The sequence below is a fragment of the Helianthus annuus genome, chromosome 12 (genome assembly GCF_002127325.2).
Source record: "Helianthus annuus cultivar XRQ/B chromosome 12, HanXRQr2.0-SUNRISE, whole genome shotgun sequence".
Lineage (NCBI taxonomy): Eukaryota > Viridiplantae > Streptophyta > Magnoliopsida > Asterales > Asteraceae > Helianthus > Helianthus annuus.
The window spans coordinates 147,465,472-147,477,686 of record NC_035444.2 but is presented as its reverse complement, the minus strand read 5'-3'; the positions used below and the strand labels follow the sequence as shown (position 1 = coordinate 147,477,686).

The following is a 12,215-nucleotide window of genomic DNA, read 5'->3' as shown; positions in this document are numbered from 1 at the left end:
TTGTTTACTCGAATCCGGTGGTTTGTTTACTAGGTATTCACTTTTCTAATGTTGTCAAAGAATCAATACCAAATTAACATCATACTCATAAACTGTATTTCTTTGCTATTATTTTAGGTGCCTCATCTCGACTCATTTAACAAACAAATCCTTGATAGGTTCATTAATCAAAAGTCTTTACAAGAATCAACCTTTTTGTTTAAATGTGGATTTGACCATCGTTGTTTTTAGTAGAACCATTGACTAATGTAAACAAAGTTCTTGAAACAACGACTCTTCCTTCCACGACAGACAATACTTGAACAACACCATCGCATCCTACAATGTCTCTAATGAAACAAACCAAAAAGACAATTGCAACATTGACCAGGTACATAATGAATTTCCTTATATCACTCTGCTTGATTTTGTTGATATATCAAAACGGGTCATTTTGACCAATTTACGTATGAGTATGCAATTGGCAACCAAATTTGGTATAAAATCGTTGGTAGACTATGAAGTTAGTGTGTAGTTTTTCAAATAGTATCCATTGTAATCTCAAATCTGATTAATATGCTCTTATACAATATTATCTTGCTGCAGTATGATTTGTATAGCTTGACATACGCATTCTAATACGCATTTAGGCTAGAATAAACCTTGTTAATCCTATAATAGATTTAGGTCCTGAATTTGAAAACGTGACGTTTACAACCAGTAAATCATTAATTCGTTTTTTATTCACAAACATTGGATACTTTTTTAATATAATATTATAGTCACATTTTTTAGGGATGGGTAAGGTTTGTTCTTTAACCAATGCTATATATGAACTTTTGGAAAGACACGTAGATTCTTTTAAGGAACCAGTGTTTGGTTGTTGATAAATTCATAGACATCGAGGGATGAGGTTCGGATATTAGAAAAACTACCCTCTAGGTATAAAAGACGCATTGAGCTTGGGAAATTTCATTCTTTAACTGGGTAGTGTTGTTGTTGAGCTAAAAAGTTAATGTTTGCTACAAGTGGTTATTGGTTGTCTAGCAGAGCTTGAGTTAGTATAGGTCAAAACTGAAAGCATAAGCTATTGTAGTTAGGAGTTTGATTTTTTTTGTGTGGTTTGTATGGATGACATCCCTGATGAAAGCCTTTATATAAGCTATTGTACTTTTCCGACAATACTCATTATTCTCATAATATATGGGCAGTTGAGAAAACATGAAGAGGTGTGCGTGAGCTTTAACTTATGGATACTGCCGATGGGGAACATATATTGCTACTTACATTTGGGTTTTGATGTGTGATAGTTAATGAATCAAGTTTATTTTTTTTAAATTTGAAGAGCTGCTGCTATTCATCTGTTTCATTTTTATTATGTGAAAAATGTTGCTTTTTTTTCTTGGAATATGTATTTGATAACTTTGGTTCATTATAGTGATTTCATATCTATGTTTTATTAATTGTTTAGGCAAAGCTTTGTGAAGGCACTGGAGTCATTTGTGAAGTGGCTGGAAGAGGAGGAATAGAATGTACAAAACAAGTTTACAAGACTCATGCTGCAGGAAAACCTGTACAAAGCAAGTTCGATATAGTCGAAAATCAGGTAGCCAGTTAAAGATATCATGAAGAAGATGAAATCGGTGGCATTTGGATATGAATGCTTAAGCTACTATATAATATAATTATATATAATCTTTAGCCAATTGTCATGTGCTTAGGCTGCTTGATGCCACATGGCATCTCATCCTCTCCTCTTTTTTTCCTTTGAGCGGCAATGTATGTTTTCCTTCCTACGCTCTTTTTGTTTTTTGAAACCATCTAAATTTTGAAAACCTAATTAATTCATCAATTGAAATCGCACTTTCCATAATGAATTCATTCTATCCTTTGTATATTCGTGTGCAAATCAAAAACCCTAAATACCTGTCGTTCTTCTCCATTGGCGATTAGTCTTCGAAGCATTCATCCACCGGGTTTTGCCGTGAATTTTCTTCATCGGTGGGTATTTTCATCCTCTGATTGTATATGTTAATCTTTGTTGTGTATGTTTTACATAGATTCCACATATTTTCATGTTTTATATCAGATTTTCCCTAATTTTGGGGATTATTTTTAATAATATGAAACCCTAACTGTAAGATGTTTGTGTGTATTTGTATTTGCTTTTCGTACTACTTTTGCAGACCAACAGACACAAATTCTAAAACAACTCCTCTTCCATCACATTTGTTTTTTTCTTATCTATAGTCTGTATGATGTGTTTCTGTTTCATGATGTTACTTTTTATTTGGGCACCCTAATCGATGATATGTTTAATCTAATTTGCAGTTGATATATAATGAGGCCATTGGTTTTCCAGCTCTTGCGTTACTCATATGCTAAAGAACATGATTTAGAAACTCTCTTCAAATCCGTCATTGGTGACCAGATTGCAGAAGTTGAATTGAGTGTCAGGAAAGCATGAACAAAGGTATGATCTTTCTTGATTTAAAGAATCTTGAAATAGAGTTTCTTGAAACCCCATGAACAAAAAAAAAATTAAATTACGACTTACAGCTTTCTCGCGGTTTGTCGAGATGTCAGACTGACATTGAAAGCTTTTTCTTTTAAAAAAAATTAAATTCTAGAGATGTAAAATGTTTAAAAGAAAGTAACAATACGCTTTTAATACACATTTCAGGGATTTTTTGGACTCCATCGTGGTATTTAGGTTGTAGCTTTAAAAAGCCACACAGTGAAGTAAAAACAACAGTATGTCTGTTTCTATGAGAGATTTGGATCCAGCCTTCCAAGGAGCTGGACAAAAAGTGTATCCTTTGTTCTTTCATATATCATGAAGTTGATTTAATTCAATAGCATATTTGATACTATGTTTTATTATTTAACTAATGAGTAGATTAAATGTCTAATTTTCTATTAATTTTCGTTGTCTGGGTTTCAGTTATGAATTCATAGAAAGAAGTTGAAAAAAGGGCGGTGATACCGGTTGCCATTCAATCGCATTCAAACTCAATATGATTTACCTTCTTGACATTGAAAGAGGCGCATAGATGGAACAAAATATAAAGAGTAAAAAGTATTATCTTATATGCCATCTTAAAAAATGTGTAAATTACAACAGTGCCCATCCAGTTTGCTTTTTAACATATACGAGTTGAGTTGACGCAACCCGCGCGTTACGGCGGGATGTTGAACTTCACCTTATTTTTAAGATCATAAATCCTAATTTTTTTTAGGATGTTTGGCTCTCGGTTTGTTTTTTCTTCAATTACTCACATATTTTAACTTATTCCGTTCTTTGATACTTTACTCCAGGATTTTGTCCTCAAACCGGTTGATGGGAACGTTGCCAGCATCCCTTGCTGAATTGAGCAATTTAAAAGATTTGTAAACATTTTCACATTGCTATTGAAAGTTAATGATTTTTTTTTTTTTTGTTTCATTGATGTTTGAGGTGTAAGTTAACTGTTTTTTTTTTTTTTTTTTTTTTTTTTTTTTTTTTTTTTTTTACAGCAGGATAAGTGACAATAATCTCAGTGGGTCCATACCTAATTTCATAGAGAATTGGAGACAACTGAATAAACTGTAAGTTCAGTTTGTAAATCATATGCACTTGTGCTGTATATTTAATTCCATTCACTTTTTTTGTATTGTCATTTTTGAAGAGAACTAATTGGGACGGGGCTTTCGGGACCGATTCCTTCATCCATTTCCTTTCTGAACTTAACTGACGTGTGAGTGTAGATAACGTTAACTTCAAACGAACCTTTTTCTTTCTTTCTCTTTTTATCTTTTTTTTTCTATTTCGTGTAATGGGAAATTACTATTACTATGTAGGAGAATTTGTGAACTAAGTGGACCAACTCAGAGATTCCGTCCGTTAGATAATGTTGTTGGTTTACTAACACTGTATTTAGAAGGTTTTGTATTTCAAATTGTTGTTTTAATATAATATATTGGTTTGTGTTTTAACGTTGTAATCTAATTTCAAGATACTATATTGTTTAAGGGTTTGATAATTAAATGAAAAGGGTTGACTAAATTTAAGGGTTTGCCCTTGCAGCGTTGACCATTCGTTGCTATACACAATCTGCTAAAATCATATTACGATTTGGGAAGGATCATTATAAGAAGTGTCATGAGGCAGGGGTTTGGGAATGGAATTGGGTAAGACCACCTAACAATGACGAAGAAAAGAAAGAGATGGAGACTTTGAATGCAGAACTTATACAACGGAATGTAGATGAAAAGTGGCATTGGAAGGGTGATGGTGAGATAGGATTTTCTATGAAAGAAAAGTGAGAATGGACTTAGCTAGAACGGTGGATATGAATGAACAAGCAAACGGATTTACATAGAACAATGTGGCGACGTTAAAGGCGAATCTGTTTGCATGGAGAGCAATTGACGGGAAAATACCAACGCAATGGCAAGGGTATTACTCTTCCAACCACAACTTGCAAAATATGTAATACATGGGACGGAACCGTGGATCATATCTTGGTAATGTGCCCGGTAGTAGACGCAGTGCGGACTCAGTTACATATGTGGCTCAAACTCCCTATGGGCAACAGTAATGATTTGGTTATTGATATGCTGCAAAGCATGAACGGATTAACGGCTTCCATGAAGAAAAAAAGGATATTACATGTGCATTTTATACAAACCATTTGGTGAATTTGAAGACACGGGAACAGAGTGGACCACTTTATTGATATGCTGCATTTTATTCAATGGCAAGAGCACTTCGTTGTTCAAGCATTGGACAAAAGGCATTGAGGTATCATGGGGTGAATGGATTAGCGTTAATTTTTGGTTGTTTGTGCTGAAGCATCTGCTGAACTAGCGTGTAATTTGGGGACCTCATAGCACCTCGCTATGGTGTTCATTAACCGCTAAAAGAAAAAAATATATATTATGCAAACAAATGGAAGCAAAAACCATTGCATATTTGCATGCCCATTAGAAGCTTTATTGGCAACAACATCTAATAAGTTAAATAACAATCATGTTGCGTTATTGTCCAATTGCACTAGAAGAGACAAGACATTAATAACCATTACATAAAAAAATAAAATATTAATAGGGTTTAGCCTTAGGGTTTAAATTTAGGGGTTAGCTTTAGTGTTTAGGGTTTAGAGTTTTTGGTTAGTGTTCGACGAGCCGATTCCAATGCTGCTGGAATGAGCTTAATCGGAGTTCGTTTGACATGATTTCCTACACTTCTTAAGTTAAGGATATATATTTTTTATAATATACACATATGGATATTTTAAAAATTGACTGTATATATATGTACATCTGTTGTTTTGAAATAAAAAGATTCACAACCCGTGAGTATTCACGGGAGATAACCTATTTCTTCATAAAATTTTCAAATTATAATGAATTGTGCAGCTCTCTATCATCTAATTCATGCTATGCATTTGAGGAGAAGACCTACATGTAATCTATAAAGTTTTGCAATTCAAGATGATGTAGGATAGTAGTTTTTTTGGTTATTGGTATCTTGGGTATTTTAATTTGTTAACCTTATCTTTTCTATAACAGTAAAAGGGATCTTAGCAAATCAAGTGTTGGAGGGTAGCCAACCAGTTGATATCTCTAAGAACCCGTTTGAGTTGTTCTTAGACTTAAGTAAGAATCTATTTTTTCAAATTAATTTCATGTATATTTTTAATAATCTAGCAATAGAGCTTTAAATTCTAAGTCGTTCTGATTGGAATTGATAATGTAAGAGGATGAATGCGATAGTGGAGTTAAAGAAGACATTATGAAAACGTCATGAAGGTTTAGTTGACAAAAACTTAATTTGTAACGAACATTATGTAGATGTACTATTGGGACGTGCTCAACTGTCTCAAAATATCAGGCTTAACAAATCACACTTTAACGCTTCTACGTTTAAATTATTTTATGTGTTTAGTTGGTGTTTAGCCACCCGCGAATTCGAGGGGTCTTAGGCTAGTAAAAATATATTAGAGCATCCACAATTGGATGTATGTTGATGTTTTTAAGGAGAGAGAAATATGAGGTGGATGAGAGAGGGTGTGAGGTGGAGGAAAGAAGTTGTGGTGGTGTATGTAGGAAAAAACATGAATTTGAGGAGAGAGAAAGGTGTTGTGAGAGGGAAGGAGGAAAGAGGAGAGAGGAGAGAGTGTTGTTTTTGGATGATAATATGGGACAAGAGACAGAATGTGTGTGATTGGTGAGGCAATGTCACCTTGACACAATAAAAACATAAAAAAACACTCCTTAGGGGACTGGGGGTGGTCCGTGATGGAGCCCCCAGCACGGGTGATGAAGATTAGCACACCGCCGCCACCTATATGTATAACGCGTTGAACTTTTAACGTGTGGAGAATATCACGCGTTGAACTTTGTGAAATTTGAACGTTGTTGATGTCTTTTGACCGTTTTTCAACGGTAAACTATATTAAAAAAAAAACCCTTTAAACCTTTTATATATACTTCTCCATTTTAAACCATTTCACCCACACCAAAACACAAAGACATTTCACACAATCTACATTTTTCTCAAATGGAGTTTTCTACGGATTCGACGTTTCCGATGGATAGCGATAGCGATACCGAGTTGTCTTCCGACAATGAGACGCTAAAATATTTTGTGTCGGTGTATAACGAACTTGATACTAGTTCGTCCCGCCCAAAGAAGAAGATGGTAGATCGTGATCATATACGTGCCAACGAAGTGTTAATGAACGATTATTTTGTGGAAAATCCGCTCTACAATGCCGAAACGTTTAGAGATCGGTTTCGTTTACCAAAAGAATTATTTTTAAAGATTCTCTGAGACATCGAAGCAAGCGATGAATGGTTTCAAGAAGGTTACGATGCGAGGCGCAAACCAAGTTTCACGGCGATACAAAAATGCACGTCCGCCATTCGCCAACTAGCGACAGGTAACCCTCCCGATCAATATGATGAATACCTAGCTATGGTGTCCAGAACTTCCCGTGAATGTCTGCAATTTTTTTGCAACGCGGTTATTGAGTTGTATGGTAAAAAGTTTTTACGTAAACCGACGAGCCACGACATCTCACGTATTTACGCCGCACATGAGGCTAGATGGCATTTTCCATGGATGCTCAGTAGCATCGATTGTACACATATCGAGTGGAAAAAATTGTCCAAGAGAGTTTCGAGGGGCGTATGTTAGGGGTGACATCAAAAGACCAACCACCATACTAGAAGTGGTGGCGTCGAATGATTTATGGATTTGGCATTCATATTTCGGTGTTCCAGGTTCAAACAACGACATCAATGTGTTGCACACGTCGCCGTTGTTTCAAACCGTAATGGATGGTACCGCACCCTTCTCTCCATTCTATGTTAACGGTCGATATTACAGACGAGGCTTTTTTCTTGTGGATGGTATCTACCCTTCATGGTCTGTTTTTGTGAAAGCTCCCTCATTTCCTGTCGAGGCTAAAGAAATCGTGTTCAAAAAATTGCAAGAATCGGCAAGAAAGATGTTGAGAAGGCTTTTGGTGTTTTAAAGGGTAGATGGGGTATACTACACCGACCGGATCATGCGATGAACAAGAAATCCATACATAGCATAGTATATACATGTATCATATTGCACAATATGATAATCAAAGAGGACGGACGTGCAATATCTCTGGAATGGGTGCCGGATCCTCCTAAACAAGTTCAAGTTCCACAAAATATCCAACAAGACTTGCGTGATGAAGAAACGCACTTTCGGTTGAGATACGATTTAATCGAACTAGTAGGGTCTTTAGGTTTGGAGTTTCATGAGTCAGACGAGGAGTAGAGTTTGTTTAGTATTTTTTTTTTAAATTGTAGTCTAAAATATTTCTAGTATGTTAAATTGAACTAGTATGTTTTAATTTTAATGAAATGTAGAATTTTAGTGTTTTATTGTTAATTTCTAATTAAAAAAAATAAAAAAATTTGTGAGTGATGGAATTCCATCACTAGTGATGACCACCGCCGCTAAAAAATGCTTGTGAGTGATAAAATAGTGGCTGATGACATGGCGAGACTTGATTGGATGCTTGTGAGTGATAAAATTCCATCACTTGTGACCACCCTCACTCTCTTTATTGGGGATGCTCTTAGAGAAAGAGGTAGGGGTTCGTGTAAAAATGACATTTTTTCTACAAAGTGTAAGAAGTCTATGTAAGCATAATGTTTTAAATTTTAGGTATAAATTTTTATATTCTTTTGGCATGGTATTATATAGAAAAACACCAAAGTAATAATTTAAAACACCATGCCTACATAGACTTTTTACACTTTGTACGAAAATATGTCATTTTTACACTAACTTTACGCGAACTATTATTAATATTTAAGGCGTAAAACAAAATGAGAAGAATCATAAATAATACAAATAATAATACTAATGAAAATTGACTAAAAAAATACATAATAATACTAATGAAATTTACTAAAAAATACATAAATAAAGATTATAGAAATATATCAAAACCAAAAGAAGAGACTTTCCTATGGTTAAAATGCAGATCGAAATTTGAAGGATTAGTATGGGAGAGATGGGTAGATTTCAATATAAAAGATATAGTAAAATAATATATGTATTGGGAGAATGGGGTAGATTATATGTTTCTCTCGTTTTATTTTCTCTTATTTGTAGTGTAATCTTGGGTTTTACAGTATATACTAGCTTTGTTCTATAATCATAGAATGTTTTTGCCGTTTAAAAAAAATCAAAACCACAATTTAGACCTGTAGAAATAGAAACCCCAAAAAGAACACTTGTGAATCCATTTAATATTCGTGATCGTCAAAACTTTTCAAAGTTTGACTCACTTTTTTTAATGACCACATAATTTTCAAATTTATGAATATAATCGTAAAAACTTGTGACTAATAAATTAACGCGTGACCACCAAGCCTACATTAAATAAGCAATATCTCACAATGAAGTTCCTTCATATTATCGAAATCTGCGTCAAGAAGTCGCGTCTCACCGTCATTAATATCAACAACCCATCTCATAATCTCGAATCCCCGCGTATCCACATAAAAAATAAAAATCGTGACATTAATCAAAAGACAACACAACTACTATTTTGTACCGATCTTGAACATCTTTCTAGCTACTTGCTAGTTCATAATTTTTCGTTTTCAAAAAACTTCCAAGTTTCTAGAGCATACAACTTTTTAAAAAAAAAAGCAAATTATACTTTTATACACAAATAATTCTAAATTATTCTTCACTGCCTAAATTTGAACCTGAGACCTACTTCATGAGGTATGTATATCTACCAAGTGGGCTACCTAACATTGACATCCGGAGCATACAACTAACACGATGCCAAACAATGCGTCGATACAAAGCATCATGTTAACCACGGTTTGGTTTTTATGGAAAATGCGTGACAACAAGATTTTAACACCCAATTGATGCCCATATCGAAGGTGTTCGAGGAGATTAAAACATACTACATCTTATTCGTCAAACATAGAGCCAAGATCCCATCTTTAAAGTAGCCACTATGGTGTAACTTTTATTTCTCAAATTTAACTATGTAGCTACTTTCTAGTTTAAATTTAAATAAATAAATAAAATAATTAACAAAAAGAATAATAATAATAACATAACTAATTCCCGGATTACATTACACTCTTCTAATTAACAAAAACAAAACAAAATTGTTAGGAAGAAATGGCATCAATCACTTTACGCCGGCGGGGGCGGCGAAGTACGTCGGAATATTATCTCCGGCCAAAATGACAACAAATTTAGGGCTGACGTTTGATCCATCTTCAAGCTTAGTAGGTTTACCGGTTTCAATATCCTGACCGGCTGTTGCTGACCGCTGATAACAGGTCAGGATAACTAACGCAACAACAATCATTGCGAGCATTGCGGCGATTCCTCCGAACAAATAAACGGATGGAGAATCAAATCTCCAAAATGACGAGGATGTTTTTGATGACGACATTAGGGTTGTAACTTGTAAGTGTTTGTGTGTGTTTAGTGTGGGGAGAGAGAGAGGGGGGGATATATGGTGGGAAATGTACTAGTTTTGTTGCAGGAAGTACAAAGGGTTTTAAAAGGTTTAATGAATGGTTATGGAGATGAGCCTGTAAATGGCTGTAATAAAGATTTTATTCTTTTTTTATATTTATGTTTGCTTATTTTTGGTTTTTGTTTAATTTCGGTCTTGTGACTTTCTTGGTGGTTCATATATGGTACGAGTGATTCAATGTACTTGGCTAAAATGAGGATATAACATTTTTTTTTTTTTTTTTTTTAAAGGAGAATTTCATTAACACGCCAAAACCCCAAGCAGGGGCGGCAAACAAAACAACAAAGAATTACATATTAACAAAACTACACCACTCTCTCCAACTCACATTTAAATCCTTAGATCTAGAGTTAAGCCAAAACAAACCTACCGACTTTAATTCCCTGATTATCCCCGCCAAGGATACCGGAATATTGTTAAACCTAGCTTCGTTTCTAGCCTTCCAAATACACCAACACCCAATTCTAATGATACCTTGAATAACTTCCTTTTTCCTTCCTTTGAGACCGATGTTCTCGTGCGTTTCCAAAAGATCATTCACAGTAAAAGCCATAATCGGAGGGATTTTGCACCAACTGCTTATGATCGACCAAAGAGACGAAGCAATATAACACGAAGTAAAGAGATGAATAACCGATTCGTCCTCCTCACCACAAAGCACACACGTCTGATCCCCGTTATCTATATTCCTTTTTTTAAGAGCGTCCATCGTTGCAAGTTTATCCATACCAAGTCTCCAAATAAACATATTACACTTTCGGGGAATCCATTTGCAACTAGACGGGATATACAAACCCTGAAGACCCAAATTTTTCGTCAAAAGATTCTTCACCAAACCCACTCTAAACTGCCCATCGACCGAGCCCGTCCAAACCCATTTATCCGAGTTAACATTTAACTCGACATTAATCAGAATGCTGCATAGATCAATCAGTTCATCTATTTCCTGGCCAACAATCAAATTTCGCTTCCATTGCCACCTGAATCTAGAGTTACCTCCGTTATCACCAATCCTATCCGCAATCTTACAGTCTTTATTTTTTTCTAACTGAAACAAAGCAGGGAAACTAATAGCCAAAGGACCGCTGCTCAACCAAGGGTCCAACCAGAACTGAATCAACTCTCCCGAACCCACTTTGCCGACAATATACTGCATAATCGGTTTGTTATCCAGCGAAACTTTGTTCAGCAGATTAATGATATTACACCAAACACCACCTATAGATTTTCTGACCGGAAAGCTGTCCATTCTGCTGTTCGTCGAGTGCACCGCTTCGATGACTTTAACCCATAACTTTTCCTTATCCACCTTAAACCTCCAACCCCACTTGGCCAATAAAGATATATTAATATTCTTGAGCCTGCTCAGGCCCAAACCCCCCTTATCCGTAGGACAAGCCACACGATCCCAAGCCGCCCAATGAATTTTACTATTGTTCGGGTCCCCTCCCCACAGAAATTTTCTAATTTTGGCTTCAATATCTTTGATGACCTGAACCGGGGCCTTATAAAGAGAAAAGAAATAGGTCGGAAGACTCTCTAACACCGACTTAATCAATGTTACTCTACCACCCATAGATAACATAGACGCTTTCCACTTCGCAAGCCTAGCATCCACAATATCGTAAACGGGTTTCCAATTTGCTGGTCTGTTCATATTTGCTCCAACCGTAAGACCGAGATATCTGAATGGAAAAGACTTTGCTTGACACCCTATGATTTCCGCCATGTTATCCAGCTCCCCAAGATCGATACCGACTCCAAATAAATTGGATTTTGCAAGGTTTATTTTTAATCCAGAACAAAGATGAAAAATCCTCAGAATTCGAACCACCTTTTCTATGTTATCTTTAGACCATTCTCCCAAAATAATAGCATCGTCTGCATAAAACAAATGTGAAACAACCGGACCGTTCAAGGGAGTTTGAATACCAACCACTTCCCCGTCTCCTATAGCTCTACCAATCAAATACGAAAGAGCTTCCATCACTATAATAAAAAGAAACGGAGAGATCGGATCCCCTTGTCTTATACCTTTAGAGCATTTGAATTCGAACGTAGGCGAACCGTTAACCAATACGGACGATCTGGCCGACTCGATAACTCCTCTAATCCATCCGCACCATCTCGAAGGGAAATCCATTTGTTGCATAATGGACAAAAGAAAACTCCAATTCACATTAT

The 12,215-nt window shown here is 35.5% G+C and overlaps 1 long non-coding RNA gene across 1 annotated transcript; it reads left to right on the top strand.

Annotated features, from left to right (window-relative positions):
• Window positions 1-3,467: 3,467 nt before the first annotated feature.
• On the top strand, window positions 3,468-3,915 carry LOC110897053. The gene is made up of 3 exons (XR_002568397.2): window positions 3,468-3,567; window positions 3,648-3,716; window positions 3,820-3,915. It is a non-coding gene; the product is annotated as an uncharacterized LOC110897053 (long non-coding RNA).
• The last annotated feature ends 8,300 nt before the right edge of the window (window positions 3,916-12,215 follow it).